This window comes from Saccostrea cucullata, unplaced genomic scaffold (assembly GCF_032062105.1).
Source record: "Saccostrea cucullata isolate Sc308-1 unplaced genomic scaffold, CSIRO_AGI_Scuc_v1 ctg6940, whole genome shotgun sequence".
Taxonomy (NCBI): domain Eukaryota; kingdom Metazoa; phylum Mollusca; class Bivalvia; order Ostreida; family Ostreidae; genus Saccostrea; species Saccostrea cuccullata.
The window spans coordinates 29,754-43,859 of record NW_026931207.1 but is presented as its reverse complement, the minus strand read 5'-3'; the positions used below and the strand labels follow the sequence as shown (position 1 = coordinate 43,859).

The 14,106-nt window shown below is 34.8% G+C and overlaps 1 long non-coding RNA gene across 1 annotated transcript; it reads left to right on the top strand.

The window, feature by feature from the left end:
- Window positions 1-867: 867 nt before the first annotated feature.
- Window positions 868-2,912, top strand: LOC134231787 (uncharacterized). The gene is made up of 2 exons (XR_009984623.1): window positions 868-939; window positions 2,571-2,912. It is a non-coding gene; the product is annotated as an uncharacterized LOC134231787 (long non-coding RNA).
- The last annotated feature ends 11,194 nt before the right edge of the window (window positions 2,913-14,106 follow it).

The window sequence follows — 14,106 nt, the reverse complement described above, 5'->3', positions numbered from 1 at the left end:
CTTACCGTATTCTCACTCACACTGCATCAATATCTTCAACGAATGTTATGGACTACACGTTTTACTCTTCATAATGGCCAAAAAATATAAATACCTACCCTTTTTTTATTGATCATTCGCATCACAAAAGCCATACATCATGAAAGGAAGTAAATCTCAAGAGGGCATCTAAAATGTCAAACTCGGAAGCATCTTTTCTGTGACTACGAAGAGCCGTTCACGTCAAAATAACGCCCTTATGACAGCGCTTTAGACAATCATGTTACGAAAAAACTTACCATGTTAAGAGGCCATGTCAGTAAGCATTGAGCTTTACCCTATATAATCATGGAAAGTGGAAAAATTTATTTCTTGCTCAAATTTTGTGAACATAATGCATATGATTAGTCCTTCAAAAAAATATATCTACCCGGTCATATGACCTCTTGTTTCCATGGCAACCAGAGCATTTTGTCATACTTTATCAGAGAAATTTGTGGGCTGGCCTATCCTGTTGTAATTCATATATTTGACATCAAAACTCTATGTATAATTTAATAATGTGGGTAATAAAGTGCTTTGAACTATATTTTTCTATTTTATAAGAAAAATTTAATTTGTGCTTCATTTTATTAAGATTTTACCGGTAGAATTATATCCCATAAAGAGCTATGTGGTTTACAAATGCTGTGCGCCTTTAGAAATTTCTATATATATCTGTAGAAGGAGAATGTTCTGTTCAATATAAAATATAAATAAAATTGGGTAGACACTTAAGACTTAAAGTAAAATATCACATTGAATTGTTGGAAAACTATGTTGAAAAACGATTGGATTGCCTCCCTTGCATGAGCTCTCTAGTAAAGGAGACTGGAAAGAATGGAACAGACAACAATAGAGGAAATGTGGAAGAAAAGGGAAAACTTCCAACTTGGAGTAGTTGAACAAAAACATATAATGGTATGTGAAATATGTATTTTTGATGTACATCTTTGAGTAAACTTTTGATAACTTTATCTCTTTAAAGCAAGAGTAATGATTAGGACGGTACTTTCAGATTTATTTCTCTAACGTTATGCTATGATGTGATACAATGATGCAACGAATTTACTGCCTTACAGGTAATTAAGAGCAACCTGTTATATGACCACTAATGTTTATTTTCTGCAGTTGTTAGATTACTCCTAATACAATTAAAGATAGATATTAAAATGCTAATAATGATATTTAAAATAATTTATGCCTATGCTATTTATGCATTAAAGAGGTCATGAGGTCACACTGCTGGTAAGACTCAAGTCCCTATATACACACATAAATCATTCTCACCTTTTTCCCCATTTTATAAATCAGAGATTCAAAACCTAAACTATGTCCATATCCTTGTTTTACTTAGTCTTTCATAACATCAATGGAACAAACTGACAAATATCATACTTAATATCTAGACTAGTGAGTTTTTTTTCTACTAAGGCCATTGCAAGGTTTTTCTCTGTTTAGCGTCCACCTATCTTTCAAACACCTACCTACCTATTCACAAAAAACACACAAGCCAAAACATAAAACGCAGGCTTAAAAAGTCATAAAAATCAAACCCTTCAAATGATTTGATCTAACTAACCTGCTTTAATAGAAGAAATATCTATTCTTAAGCAAAAACAAGGGATTAAATGCTTAAAATACACCCAATATAAGTTATGTACAGAATTATTTGGAGAAATTGACAAAATTCTAAAATTTCGACTAAATTAATCAATTTCAGGACTCCTGATTTTGTTTGTTTTTTCTGACATGGGGTGTCAAAAACCAAGGCGCACGCGGACGCTAAACGTAGAAATAACTTGGTATGGCCTAATTTGCCAAATGAGTAGGGAATGGTACATATACCAATTCAATGTGGAAAAATAGCATCAAAGTTATTTACCTTTAAGGTTTAGATGATATATATATAATATATATATTACTTAATGACACAAAGAAAAGTTACTCTACCAAAAAAAAAAAAAAACTTGGAATCTGTAAATTCTAAATGATTTATAGGAAGCAAGATTGATTATGTTTAGTTCGTTTATAAAATCAACTTGTCTGCTCATGAGTGCTTATGTACATAAAAGTGCGAATAAAATTAATGAATTAAAAAAAAACTGGGATTACAGTGTACAATTCCAAACTTTATAAGAATTTTAAGATAAAGTATAGTCAATAAATTATCTACCACCCCACCCCCTATCTTCAGGAAAACAGACCTCATTAATTCATATTATTTGCTTAAAAGAGTCAAAATATTAATTATATTATGATGAAGGAATTCAGTAATGTTTGTCTTTCAGTGCACCCCACTCCAACTTGAAAATCCAGAACTCCTATATATTTTGAAGCTTAAATTGTTCATCTGCATTGTTCCTCTGTCTAACTGATTCATGCTAATTATTTACATTGACTAGTATAGTGGGAATTGCATACATATATAATGGTTATGCAGCCTTCACAGAAGAAAAGATGTACATATACATTATGTTAATCCTACTATATGTATCACTTTTTCAGTAGTAATACATATTAAGCTTTGTTGTTGTTTTTTTTTTTTACAGCAAAAAGTAATTGAAGATAACATCCTATTCCTCTAAAGAAGCCACTGGAGGAAATGTGTCTTGTTTCGAACAATACTTTAAGTTTTAAATATGATTGTTTTACCATGTTCCAAATCAATTGCCATATAGCTGTCTAAAAACCAGTCTATCCCAGAAGTGAATTTGAAGGAATGGAATGGAGGACTATCTGTGTCATGTATTTTTTAAATATGATATGGAGAGTTAATTCATGTATGTGCCCAAAACACATGTGAAACTTAAACTTGCCTGGACTCTTTGTATTATTTTTTTAGCGTAATGTCTGTATAAACTAAATTTTAAATGAATAAATATTCCAAGAATGTCATTTTTGTTTTTAATATTAAAAGAAATCTTGTATTTTTGAGCTATTAGGAAATGGGACTTTCAAGAATAAGTAGCCACTAATTTTTTTTTTTTTTTTTTGATTTTTAGGATTTTTCAAGTTAAAATGGGGGATTTGGGAGAACATTCTGATTTTATTTATTACCAGGTATTTTCTTTAGCATGTTGAAGAGTAGTTGTCAAGAGTTAAAGGATTATTCATACACTTAAAAGAAACCTCCTCCCTAAAAAAAGAAATGAAGGTTGTCAAAGGGTAAAAAGTATATTTTTTTAAATTTCCTTTATAAAACACATGTAAAAGAAAAACTAGAAATATGTTCATAGGACATTAGTGCCCCGTCGAGGTTATATTAGTAATGCAATATGAAAATTTGTATTAGTGTGGGAGATTTGATCAGAATATCTTGAATAGTGATGCAGTTGAATTGCTCACATTAGTATGTATCAGCATAATGAAGTTTGTCAATAATTTCAGAAAAAAGAGGTTAAAGGAAAAGCCAAGGTCAAGAAGTTTTGATGCAGTTGAAAAGCTCTCATCAGTATGTATCAGCATATGAAGTTAAAAAAAATATTATGAATGGTTTCTGTAAACCAAATTTTAACACAATTTGATGAAAGTGAGGTCAAGGTCAAATGAAAGGACAAGGTCAAAAATGGTGATGGAGTTGAATTGCTTACATCTGTATGTATCAATATAGGAAGTTTGATAAAAATATCTTGGATGGTGTCTTTGAAATTGAGCTAAATTCAAAGTGTGACAGAAGGAAGGACAGAAGACGGACATGTCAAACGCTATATGCACCAGCTTTATTCATGACAGGGCATAAATTAAAAACAAAGAAGGGGGGGGGGGGGGTGTTGTAGCCTGAGCTCTAAGCATGTTTTTACAAAATGTGGTCAAATTAATTTTTGTTAAATAATTTTTAGTCTAGTCTGACATGAATGACATAAGGAAAGCGGGGGGGGGGGGGGGGGGGGGGGTAATATAGATTTTTCATTGCATTTTCTTGAAGGTGCTATCAGTTCATGTAGTAGTGTATTAAAGGAGAAACTTTTAAAGGGGGGTTAATAATAACTGTTCTTAATGGGCTTTTCTGTTGTTTTTTTTTTTTAAACTTTGCCGTTGTTTTGAATTCCTCATCTTAAACACTATACTGCATACTGCAGGGCAGAAAAATCTTGGGAAACATCAAGGGTATTTTAATCATTATTGATGTTGAAGCATCAATATTTAGTGTTGACAAAAAAGGTTGATCATGATGAATTACTTTGCACATGTTTCAAATACTTAGTACATGTATTTCAACAACAGGCCATAACACTTAAGATTATTAACTTGGACCTCAATTAAGTGACTGACCTTGCTGCTTTGGTCAAGGCCAACAGTATAACATGAATTGCTCTTCCTGAATTGTCAAACAATTCACAAACACTGTATATCAATGTATAAAATATTCAAAGCAGGGTTCAAAATATAAGAACCATGTAGATTTAGGTAAGAAATTATTAGACATAGAATATATAATAAAGAATAGTTTGACCTTGAGATTTTTTCCTTGAATTGTGTAACAGTATGCATTCACCTGAGAACCTACTATTAAATGAAGCAAGGATTAACAACTTCAATGACCATGCAACTTGAAAATTATGAAGCAAAAGATGAAGAGCAAATTATGATTCATGCCTCAAATGGCCACTTAGAATGAATATCCTTATTTTACTTAATATATAGCTTTAATTTGTACAGCTATACATGCAACCTTTATTAGTCATTTTCAAATTGATCGAAATGCTGCTTGTTTAGAAATATGACATCATATTAACATTTCCCCGCCATTTTAGCATTTTTTGTATAAAACTGCTTATTTTCAAGCTGTTTTTCTTCCAGAAAATATAGAACGCAGACTAGAACAGAGTTTATATTTTTACCAAAGATGTATCATCCAATACTAATTAGTGACAGAAAATTTATGTGTTCTACACTGCACTCTGTTTCTCATAAGACAAAACACCAAAAAGACCTATTTTCGCCTTTTTTGGTTAGATAGCAAAATTAGCATTACTTCTCATATCATTTACAGCTAGCGAGTGCGTATAAATATAAAAAATATTTGAAAATATTTCTAATATATCCTCTTCTTCAAATTAAATATCAATCGAACATATCTCAATATCATTCTAAAATGTTGATTTTTAGGGGGCCAAAATTGGCTCTTATCGTTGTCACGACAGCCGTCGTGCTCTGTCCAGTCAGATATAACAAGATTTTTTTTTCTATTTACAATTTTTTTTTATCTATAAATAAAATCAATAAAAACAATATTTACAACATATTTTTACAGCTATTATTTACAATACACAGAAATTAAAGTCTCTATTAATCCTCAATATCGTTGACTCTAAACCACGTTTATCCAGACACGACCCGTTTCACGACGGACTCCCGCCAACTGGCTCCCAGTGGGTATCCCGGTCTGGTAAGTTCATTGCCAACACACACATGGATAGATTAACATTGGATAACATCAGGAACCTTTGAATTAAATAACATTTTTTTAAGTCACAAGCCACGTATACAAAAGGAAAACTCAAGTCACCATTGACTACAATTGCACTTATGGCACACCATACAATCAGTCCCGGTAATTTTAACCGAACACTATTATAATAAGAAAAACGTTAAGAATACACAACATCTTAACAAAAGTGGTTTTAACTATTAAACCCACAACACCGACTTTATAAGCGGCAAAACAAAATAGCCTACGTGCGTATATAACTCAGTACATTGCACAAAAATAGAACAATAAACGCATGAGTAACTCTACCCAGCAAAACCTGTATACGTAAATAGTAACAAAAACATTAATTAACTCAAGTTCTTAAATAGTTCTACGTTTTAAATGTATTACTCAAAAACTTACATATGAAATAAAAAACAAACTTACCCCTTTGGAGAAATGGTTACCGTTGAAAGAAAAAATTTAGCCACTCATCTTGGACTGTATGTCAACCATTTAAAAGCTATGAAAACGTGGACCCTGGTTACCTGGTCAGCTATGCAGCGATTTAAATACCCCAAAATACAATAGGTCGTAACTGACCAATACCTGCAAAACTTAACTGAGGTTCAATACGGTAACAAAAGTATAGAGGTCCAGTAAAGGGTAAATAAAATAAAAACCATAAACATAATGTAAATGCAATTAAAATTAAATATTGATTGTGACAATATCTCCCAACATAAGAAAGTTCAACGAACTTTTGAAAAAACACAATCAATAAAAGCATAAAATCGACTATACCTAATTATATACATATCTAAATTCTGCTAAGACAATCAGCTCCTACATTTTCAGAACCCTTGATGGAAATAATGCGAAACCTGTATGGTTGCAGAAGTAATGCCCAGCGCATCAGACGTGCATTAGACACCTTGGCTTTGGTAAGATATACTAGTGGTTGATGATCTGTCTCTAGTAGGAATTCCTTACCATACAAATACCTGCGGAACTTTTGAACTGCCCAGATTATCGCATAGCACTCTTTCTCGATTGTAGAGTAATTTACCTGACATTTGGAAAGTTTCTTGCTAGCGTATGCGACAGGTTTCTTCACACCATCTTCGTACTGCATCAAAACTGCCCCAACACCACGATCTGACGCATCAGTCTGTAAAACAAAGCTTTCATTTAAATCAGGTAGTTTGAGAACTGGTGTTACCGTTAAAGCGTTCTTGAGAGTGATGAACGCATTTTCCTGCGGTCCTTTCCAAATCACTTTGTTCGGCTGGCCTTTCTTGGTAAGATCTGATAAAGGCGAAGCAATAGCTGAAAAATTCGGAATGAATTTGCGATAAAATCCTACCAGACCTAAAAATGATCGCACTTGCTTCTTCGTTGAAGGTTGGGTAAAGTTTTGAATGGCGGAAACTTTGTCAGGAAGAGGTCTAAGTTCTTCATTTCCTGCAATATGTCCGAGACACTCAAGACTCCGGTAACCAATAAAACACTTACTTGGTTTCACAGTCAAATTCGCAGCACGAAGTCTTTGCAAAAGATCCCGAATTACATTAACATGTTCCTGAAATGTTCGAGTGTACACAATCACATCGTCTATAAAGTTATCTACACACTGCATTCCGTCTAAGAGCTTACGCATCAGGCGACTGAAACTTGCGGAAGCGTTTATCAAGCCAAAGGGCATCACCCTGAATTGAAACAAACCAAGTGGCGTTTGGAAAGCGGTGATCTCCTTCGCTGCATCATCCAAAGGTAACTGCCAGTATCCCTTAGATAGATCAAATTTGGACACATATTTACAGCCAGATAATTGTACATAAATATCATCAGCACTTGGAATGGTTTCTGCATCGAAAACAGTTACTTTATTAATTGCACGAAAATCGATACAAAACCTGTTCGAACCGTCCTTCTTTTTCACGATGACTATCGGGGAACTGTATGGACTCGTCGAAGGCTCGATCACTTCGGCTTCCACCATCTTTCTTACCTCGTCACAAACAACGTCTTTTGAAGTAAACGGCAGAGGATAAGGTTTGGTGCGAATAGGCTGGTCACTAGTCAACTTGATATGATGAACTCCGAGATTCGTCAAACCAGGTACATCTGATAAAACATCTGAAAAATTCTCTAGTAATGTCTTGACTTCTGCTTTTTCATTCTCAGTTAGTTCATCACTTACTTTCACATCTGCCGGTCCCTCATTTTTCGTTTCTCCTAGAGAATCACACAACAGCTCATCGTCGCTCTCTCCATCATCATCTAGATCGAGTACTGCAGCGCCTACAACACCTAGAACACCTGTCTCATCATTACTCTCGTTTTCTCTGTCAATGTACAACTTCAACATATTTGCATGAAATGTTTTGATTTTTCCATTCACGTTAATTTTGTAATCAACTTTTCCTAGTCTCTCTATAATTTCATATGGACCTTTCCATTGCATTTGTAATTTGTTACTGGCAGTTGGTAAAAGAATAAGAACTTTCTCACCTTTTGACATTTGTCTGTTCCGTGCTCCCTTGTTATAATACTTCCAGTATTTCTCTGACGACTTTTGTAGATTCTCTCTCGCTAATCTGCACGTAGCTTCTAGTCGTTCCTTCAAATCAACAACATATTGGTATGTAGTTCTAACCTCTGAATCTGCTACTTCTTTAGTCCACAACTCCCTCAAAATCTTCATAGGTCCTCTAACTTCGTGTCCGTAAACCAGTTCAAACGGTGAGAATCCTAGACTCTCCTGTGGTGCATCACGGTAAGCAAACAATGAGGCTGATAGATACTTATCCCAATCAGTAGGACGTTCCGCACATAACCGTCGGAGTATCTGCTTCAATGTACCGTTGAACCGCTCGACCAGTCCATTGCACATGGGGTGGTACGGTGTCGTTGTTAACTGTCGTATAGAAAGTAAACGACTAACCTCTGTCATCAGCTCGGATGTAAATTGTGACCCCATATCCGTGAGCATTTCCTTCGGTACTCCTACTCTACAAAATACAACTACCAGAGCCTCAGCGACTCGTTCAGTGTCAATTCCTTTTAAAGCAATTGCCTCTGGGTAACGGGTAGCAAAGTCAACAATAGTCAAAATGTAACGATTACCCTTACTGGTTGCTGGCTGGATAGGTCCTACCAAATCGACAGCTACACGTCTGAACGGTACCTCAATAATAGGCATATCTCCGAGTGGTACCTTTGTAGTCCTGCCTTTCGGAGTAGTACGTTGACAGATGTCGCATGATCTGCAGAATCGACGTACGTCCGCTTGAACTCCCGGCCAATAAAATTCTGCAAGGACTTTGCTGGCTGTCCTGGAAGTACCTAGGTGACCTTTTTTATTAATGTAAGATATCTTGGAGTCGTCGTCTTGTCCTACCAAAGAGCGTATCTTGGCTAACGTCTCGTCTTTCTCCTGTGCTGCCTTGATGTCGTCAGGACATATCTCAGCGTCAATAATATCTGGAACATGAAGAGATTTAGTCTTCTTACCTTCCTTTTGAGCTTGTTGCCTTGTCACTACTGCATGCGCTTGATAAGGTGTCCAGTTTCTATCCGGATCCTTTGGATCTCTTGCGTTGGGGATGTTCCCTATGATCAAGGAATACAATGGATTTTCTAAACACCAAGCGTCTATTTCACCCACAAAGTAAGGAGTGTCTATTTTCACTCGCGCAACAGGTGCTTGAATTCTAGATCCATCCGCCAGAACACAAATTCGATGATTTCCTGTAAGCTGAACATTATCTATCAAATCCCTACGAACTACAACACCGTTACAACCAGTGTCTCTAAGCACTGTCACAAAATGTTCATTTAACTTGCCCTTACAGGTAGGCATATCTTCAAGAGATGCACTAACGTTACACGATGAAGTGTTTACAAGGTCCATTGAATTTGACGCCATCGAAAATGTTGATGTGTTTGTAAAGGAAGTAAAAGTTCCACACTTGCCTTGTAATTCTGAGTTCTTTGTCGTAGATTCCTTTTCAGTACGATCGACGACAACATTCACTGAGTTCCGATTCTTCTGAGTCTGGTGGCACTGAGATGCTATGTGGCCCAGTCTGTCACACTTGAAGCAACGAACTTCTTTCTTCATTGGAGTTTTCATGGGTTGAAACTTCAATCCTGGCTTCTGATCTCGCTGTTCCTGTTCTCTCGATGCCTGACTTTTTCCTGGAGAGTTCTCTTTCTTGCTAAAATGAACTAATGTCTGAATGTTAACATGCCTTGCCTCTCTAAACTGATCTGCTAAATCACACATTTCTCTGATGTTTTTCGGTATGCGTTCTTTCAAAAACAATGTCAATTCTTTGTTACACATAAACAGAAACTGATCTCTGAGTATCATATCGTAGAGGCCATCAAAAGTCTTGTTAACTCGACCAAGTTCAATCCACCTATCGAGATAACCACCGAGACGAACAACAAACTGTGAAAAAGTTTCCCCTACCTCAGGTCTGCTCTTACGGAACTTTTGACGAAATCCATCCTCCGTCTTTTCAAACCTTTTTAGTAACGCCGTCTTCAAAGCATCATAGTCCAACGCTTTCTCCTGCGGCAACAGTGCATACACATCCAGTGCACGACCTCTGAGTAGTGCGCTCAAGTTAACAGCCCAACTGTCAAACTTCCATTTCTGTGCTGCAGCGTACCTTTCAAAACGTCTCAGATAAGAATCAATATCATCCTTAACTTCATCGAATACAGGCATTTTTGGAAACTTTGCATTACTAGGATTTTCTGATTTCGTTTCTGACTCCTTTACAGCTAACTTTTGCTCTAAGGTTTGAATAGTTTGCATGAATTTACTCTCAATCTCTTCCATACCTTTCTTTTCCTGTAGTTTGAGTTTCTCAATTTCAAGTGCTTCTCTACTGAGATGATACTCCCTGTCCTGCTTCTCTTTCTCCCTTTCCGCCGCTCGTAGCTCACGCTGATGTGCCTGTTGTTGCTGTATAAACTGCTGCAAGTCCGCACCAGTCAAGTTCAGACTCTGTCCATATTCTGCAAGTTCTTTCAATGTCGACATTGTAATAGAACTTAACACTAACTGACTAAATATGAAAAATATTACTACAATCCAGTAGAACAACATTGATTTTCAAAACAAAAATGAAATGTGGAAAATCTTTCTCAAAAATGTGTATACTTGTATCTCAACAGATAAATCAAGTATACAAACTCAATTCATACGAAACAAAGCAACGGTAACCTAGCTTTCTCCATTTGGGGCTCCATCAATAAACCAAGTACTCACACCCTGAGACTGTCAAAAATCTACAAACTCTTTGACTGCAAAATACAACAAAAATGATTAAAGAAAAAAAAACATAAGTGTAATATACAAAAATACTCCTGACTGAACAGACTAATCCCACTTCTGACACCAATTTGTCACGACAGCCGTCGTGCTCTGTCCAGTCAGATATAACAAGATTTTTTTTTCTATTTACAATTTTTTTTTATCTATAAATAAAATCAATAAAAACAATATTTACAACATATTTTTACAGCTATTATTTACAATACACAGAAATTAAAGTCTCTATTAATCCTCAATATCGTTGACTCTAAACCACGTTTATCCAGACACGACCCGTTTCACGACGGACTCCCGCCAACTGGCTCCCAGTGGGTATCCCGGTCTGGTAAGTTCATTGCCAACACACACATGGATAGATTAACATTGGATAACATCAGGAACCTTTGAATTAAATAACATTTTTTTAAGTCACAAGCCACGTATACAAAAGGAAAACTCAAGTCACCATTGACTACAATTGCACTTATGGCACACCATACAATCAGTCCCGGTAATTTTAACCGAACACTATTATAATAAGAAAAACGTTAAGAATACACAACATCTTAACAAAAGTGGTTTTAACTATTAAACCCACAACACCGACTTTATAAGCGGCAAAACAAAATAGCCTACGTGCGTATATAACTCAGTACATTGCACAAAAATAGAACAATAAACGCATGAGTAACTCTACCCAGCAAAACCTGTATACGTAAATAGTAACAAAAACATTAATTAACTCAAGTTCTTAAATAGTTCTACGTTTTAAATGTATTACTCAAAAACTTACATATGAAATAAAAAACAAACTTACCCCTTTGGAGAAATGGTTACCGTTGAAAGAAAAAATTTAGCCACTCATCTTGGACTGTATGTCAACCATTTAAAAGCTATGGAAACGTGGACCCTGGTTACCTGGTCAGCTATGCAGCGATTTAAATACCCCAAAATACAATAGGTCGTAACTGACCAATACCTGCAAAACTTAACTGAGGTTCAATACGGTAACAAAAGTATAGAGGTCCAGTAAAGGGTAAATAAAATAAAAACCATAAACATAATGTAAATGCAATTAAAATTAAATATTGATTGTGACAATCGTATATAGTCCTTTATAATTTGACTTTGAAGTCAAAGGTCAAGGTGAAAAGAAGCTCATGGTATTTTATGACTCATTTTCCTTCCAGATGCATCAATCTTTTACATTTGACATTGTCTCTTATAGGATAAATTACTTATAATACCATGAACTGTTCACAAGAAATCATCTATAAATGCCTAAATTTGCATATCTTTGAATCTCCATGGCAACATTGTTTTTGATTGTCTACCCCATTTTAATTTTTTAATTCTTTAATTAACCCAACCCTAACAAAATCACACTATAGAGTTTATCACTAGTTGCCCAGCATTTTTTAAAAAGCCTCTCAAAAAATGGTGCAAATTCAACTATTTTTTTGTTCAAATCGTATCTCGCCTTCCTATCACCATAGCAACGTAATGAAAAAATGTAATCATACTTAGTTGGTCACCAAAGAACTTAGAATTAAGTCCTCTTTCAGGAATATGTAATTGCAAACAATCTTTTGTCAGCATCTATGTGCACAAAGACTCTCTTTATGACAATATTTGCCTGTTTTGAAAGTCAAAAATCAGAAATGTTTTTCCTTAGATACGACAGTGTCGTTATGGTTGAAATCGGTATTTTTGTATTTTTTTGTTTAATTGTGACAGAAATAATTCATAAACACTGATTTCAAGAAAATTAAAATTTTTGACTTTCCATTCAAAGCTCAATGCTTACTGACACGGCCTCTTAATACGGGTGTTTTGGCTGTGAAACTTGCTATGTAATGATTGAGATTTCTAGAATTTGTAAAAATTCTAATGTTTCAAAAGAATTTTTAATTTCACTACAGAAACTTTGAGTCTCAAACTTATTTTCATTTTTTTATTTCAGCCTCAAAACGTAATGACAGGTACAATATTTAAAACGCAATTTACATCCTTTTTTTTTTTTTTTTTAGTTTTTTACTCCAGGATTCTCGCGTGAAAAGTATCCACAAAGTCGCTCCAAAATAAAATTCAAAAATAAAATCGAGGATCTCGAATACATTTTTACAATGTAATTAGAATAGCTCAATTATGTTTTTAATGAAATTAAAAGTAGACACCGGGGTAAGATGCCATGAGAAACCTAATGCCTATTACTTAATCCTTTCACTATTTCTGTAGTTAATGACAAGACAGAAAACACCATTTTTTCTTTTAAATATCATGACCAATTAATGGCAATGTATGTTTTGAAAAATACTTAGGAATCACTATTTTTTGTGGAGGTTTAATTTTGTGGTTTTCGAGGTAAAAAGAGACCCACTAATTTATGTCCTCCATGAAATATAAATGTTCCTAGATGTATACCTACTCAACAATTCTTCGTCCACGAAATTATAACCCCACAAACCCATATTTTTTCTACAAACCTGGAAAATTTCTCTAATCGGAAATATGCAATTTTGAAGTAGGCCTAGATCAAACTTCAAGGTGAACGTCACGGGTCAAAAGTCATAGTATATTTAAAAAGAATTTGTCACGGGGTAGGTTGGTTGGTTGGCTGAATTTTGTTTAACGTCCTTCTCTAGCATTTTTCACTCATATGGAGACGCACAAGTTGCCGGTGGAAGGCTGCAAATTTTGTCCTATATATACACGGCACTTAGGTCCATTGAGCAGGGAGGGATCTTTTTCGTGCCAGAACTTACTGCGACACGGGACCTCGGTTTATACGGTCTCGTCACAGGTTAGGTAATGTATATATGTAAAATACAAGAAAACATTGATGTAACCATCAATTGTCGCCTGGGAAATAAATAAAGTAAACAATGGAAATGAGTCTTGATCATCAAAACCGCTTCGATATGTATAAAAAAGACATGCTTCTAAATGATGGAGACGATATATAGTCTAGAATATTTTGAAAACTTCGATGAAAAACAGTACCCTTTTAAACTTATCAATTCATTAAGTAAATGTTGGCTGCATAAAATATAAATTAAAACTAGACACATACATCACCTATTTTCAAAAATGAATTTTACTTTAAGAATAAAAACACGAACTGTTTAAACGTGTAAACATGGTAAAGTACGTTTTTATGCGATAAGTAAAATTCGATGTTCTAAAAAAAGGGACCTGTCGTTTTTTCGATAGTATATGATAAGCAGCTTTATATATTAGATATGAATAACATACATTTTACAGATTCGCTTTATATGGAAGTAAATATATTCTATATCTCGTAATTTATAAGGGAAAAGAACATTCTGATTTACAATCT